We start from the raw sequence: 4202 nt of genomic DNA on the forward strand, positions 1-4202 counted from the left end.
TGACATTTTGACATTATGTGAATCATTAAAAAAAAACAACAACACTACCTGGCGTTGTAGGACATTGTTGTGTATGAGTATGGGTTGCTATAGTGAAGGCGATCATTTGTGGTGGGGGGAAGAAGAGGACCGTATTGAACAAAAACAGTTTGTGCTCTGATTGAAATGAACGGGCTGATTTAGAAAATTAGGCTGAACTGCTTCTAGTCGTGTCAAAACAGTGAGTTTTTTCATCAGTGTCAAATATTTTACGACAAAAAGCAACATTACACACCAGAAGCAACACAGATAAATGATTGGAAATAATCCGCATTTGTTTTACCTACCGGTGGTACAAAAAAAGCTTAATTTAAAGAATGTTCTCATCTCTTCATTTAAGGCATATAGACGGCCAAGAGGGATACAAGTATTCATGTTTCATGTCGCAGTCAGGCAGAATTTGTTCATTTACATACAGCATGCTCTTAGATGAATAATGGAATGAAGCAGATGCCCTGAAGGAAATGAATGTTTAATGTTTACTGTAGCTTATTAATTTTCCTTCTTTGCTGAACACACTTGACTTGCCCGCCAATGCTAAGTGCACTCGTGGTTTTCCGGGTTGGCACGGGATGGCATGGGGTGGCACCCCCGCGGAATGGCCTTGCCACCCCAGAAACCACCCCAACTTTGGCAATACCAATAATAAAAATAAAAATAAAAAAGCTGATTATAAATGTTGGTGATATTTCTCCATAGTTCACTTTGTATAAACATCTTACTCATCAGTTTAGAAAACAACCACCCCCCCTTTAAGGAAAGAATGGTTTGCCCCTGCCCCTCCCTCGTCTTTCGATTGGAATAAAGCCATAGTTTCTTGTCCAGTCCGTGCGGAGTGGCATTTGGTTTGGGTACGCTATTCATTTGTGTCGTTAGTATTATTGCCCTGTTGATGTACAGTGTTTGAGGCTAGCTTGCTAATGTTGCAACTTGTTTCTGGGTGCTCCTTCATTCTACAGTTAGGCTTCTTTCTTTTTTTTTTAATCAAGATGGTGCTCAGTATTGAGAGTGTAAAGGTACTGGACCGAGATACTTTTGTTAAAAGTTCTCCTGGATAGCATAATGACTGCCAGCTTAAATTAGCTTAAAGATCTTTGGAAACAATAAATGGAGACTGATTGTGAAAGAACGTGTGCGCTAAATATTTCTATTACAACTGTTCAACCTGAATTTTATTCCGTATGAGGACTGGGTTAGTGTTCAAAATTAAGCATAGTTAATGCATTAAATTAAATAGAGAATGCGGAAAATGAACTGTGAAGCTGAAATGTGATTGGGGGCGGGGGCAGGAGGATAACCACCTCTGCCCCCCCAGTTCAACCTCCTGCCCCCCCTTTGCCAACCCTGGTAAAACTTTCTGGAACCGCCACTGAGGTGGAGCCTCTTGATTGGTCTGTAGGTATTGTCAATCACCTTTGATGACGATATAAATTCTTGCAACTTCTCTCCACAGTCTCAGCCAGGCTGCTGAAGTTGAACTGCTTGTTTTCTGTGCAAACATGAGGTGTGAACTCTTTGCAAGGTGAGGTTGCTGTCCAACATGTAAATCAATGACATTTAAATGATTTAACCTTTAAAGGGACTGTGTCTTAAATTTTCTTCTAGGGTTTCTTGGATCTGTCTGCTATTATTTAGCGGTGGCGTCTGCTACCCAGTAGCAAAAGAAGGTACGGTTCCTAGAAAACAATTTTGTATTCAAGCAGGTGAAGCTTGATGTTTGTATATGGAAGATCCTAAAATTTAAAGATGCTTTTGTTTTTAACAAAGCCTTCACTGTTTTGCTTACCAAACTCTTAAATAATGGAAAATTTTCTCCACCAAACTATGAATGTCCCTGCACAGCAACCTCCAGCTCAGGTGCTGCGTCTCCCTCTGGATCATTGAGCTTTCCATCTGAAGGCCCAAAGACTCTGTGGTCCCTAGTGCATGAAGAAGCTGCTGCCCCTCCAAGCGTCACCAATGAAGCCCTGAACTCTGGTTTGGCTGGCGCAGGTTTCCAGGCCTCTGGTTCGGCAGAAAAGGGGTCTTACCCAAGGCTGCTGGATCGCTGGGTGGTTTGGTTGGGGCGGTCTCGTACCCAAGTACCAATGCTTCCCAAGTCTTCGGTTTGGCGTTTGCGGTCTTCTTCCCGAGCACTGGTACCCGCCAGGTCTCCGGTTCGGCATGGGCGGTCTCCTACCCAATCACAGGTGCCCTTCAGGTCTCCGGTTTGGCGTTGCGGTCTCCTACCCAATCACAGGTGCCCCCCAGGTCTCCGGTTGGGCATGGGAGGTCTCCTTCCCAAGCACCGGTACCCCCCAAGTCTCCGGTTTGGTGGGGGCGGTTTCGAACCTAAGCACTGGTAACCCCCAGGCCTATGGTTTAGCAGGAGCAGGCTTCCCCACACGAGGAGGATCCCTGGCCTCTGTTTTGGCGCGACATGCCACTGGCTAAGTGAATTAAATTCCAAGAATAAGAATGGAAAACATATTTGTCTCTAACCACAATGTCATCAAAGCTAATATATACATTGGTTTTAAAACATTTACATGAAGTTTCATACGTGTCGTGAATGCATCAGGTCTCAACAGTGGTATTAAAAAAGAGAAAAAAAAATCTGTGTCTTTCTTTCCCACAGTTCACCTGGTACCATTCTGTTGTTTGTTAGTCTGCTGCATGTCATAGCTCCCTTGGATGTACATTATGTTCTGATCAATACTGCTGCTGGTAGTCGGGGCTCCCAGTCACAGAGGTCCATAGGACATCTATCATAACACATGCGATCACGTGCATACAAAACATCAACAGCACTTTTCTGTTTAGCTGCATGAATCCAATACAAGCGAATGCTTCCACTGGCTGATGTTAAAGTAACTAATGCTCACGGCGTTACAACATATTGTATATATAATAAAAAAGGCTTCCTGTACGTCTGATGAAAGTTGCGTTTTGATAGAGTTTCAGAGGAAATGCGATGCCTCTGCTGTCAAATGTGTTTTCTGCCAACTACGCCATCTGGAAGACCAAGCTGAAGGCTGTCAGTGGGTAGCACAGGAAAGATCCGCTTTTACATCGCTGCAGACTGAGTGTCATGAGATGAGGCAGGGGATAACGTTCCTCTCAGGGACCCACAGCAATTTAAAACCCAATTTTGCATTTACAGAGCTAATTAAAGTGAAAAGAAAACAAAATCCCCAGGTAGTAGTTCTGTATGTTTAAGCATCAAAATTGCTGATAGGGGCTAGAATTACTTGAGTCATTCCTATAATATAAAAAATAAGAAATATATGATATATAAAATAACTGACACTCCAGGATTCCGTGGAGTTTTTTTTTTTCGTGGCTATTTAAGTATAAAAAATGTTTGATTTTCCGAAGGCTGTTCCTGAAAACTGCGACAGTATTTGTGGGATTTAAATGTGATTCATTTTTTGGCAGTTAAAATTGCAGGGATCAGCAAAATTTGCAATTTGGTGCAAAAATTTCAATTTGTTAACAAAAAAAAATGCAATCCAAAAATCCAACACGGGCTAAACAAAAGATTCCTACTTTAATCTCTTAGTTTTCAGTTTGTTTTATTTTGTAAATTGTACAATAAGACTCCTGAAAAAAAATAAGTACAGATGCTAAACTTTCCACATTTTCTGGCAAAACCCCCAACGTTTTTTGTGAATTAAGTGCAGGAGTTTTTTGGGGTTTTTTGAATCTTATTGTATACACTGCAGTTTTCCTTGAAGCCCAATCGTTACCCTCATTTATATTCAGTCTAGACTTGATAAAACTGGAAGAGGCAATTGATTACCATGCTGCAGATAATGCCACAATTACATCTGACATTTAAACAAGTTAAGATAACTTTGCAGTGCGCTGAAATGAAATTGAATCAACCATATGGCAGATACAGAGGAATAACTATCCAGTCTAATGTGTAAACCCTGCTTAAAATTAACATGATATATATTATATTCTTAACCATTTTATTTTGAGATAACAGATTGTCTTTATCAAAGTTGCCACATCATAAAAGTCTCGCAGCGTCTGACACTCAGGTTGTGTTGTTTGAAGAGCAGATTTAATGTAACGGAAGAAAAAGAATAACCCTGCTGGCAAGACGTTCCTTTTATGTTCTTTCATCTGTCTGTCCAGGGACACAGAATACGGTCCATGTGTTGGTATCGATCGTG

General features: G+C 41.3%; 1 long non-coding RNA gene across 1 annotated transcript; it reads left to right on the top strand.

The window, feature by feature from the left end:
* The first annotated feature begins 874 nt into the window (after positions 1–874).
* Positions 875–2619, top strand: LOC147243086 (uncharacterized). The gene is made up of 4 exons (XR_015110673.1): positions 875–890; positions 1493–1561; positions 1645–1706; positions 1882–2619. It is a non-coding gene; the product is annotated as an uncharacterized LOC147243086 (long non-coding RNA).
* The last annotated feature ends 1583 nt before the right edge of the window (positions 2620–4202 follow it).

This window comes from Aulostomus chinensis, chromosome 20 (assembly GCF_037954235.1).
Source record: "Aulostomus chinensis isolate RoL2024-O1b breed Wild chromosome 20, RoL_Achi_v1.0, whole genome shotgun sequence".
Lineage (NCBI taxonomy): Eukaryota > Metazoa > Chordata > Actinopteri > Syngnathiformes > Aulostomidae > Aulostomus > Aulostomus chinensis.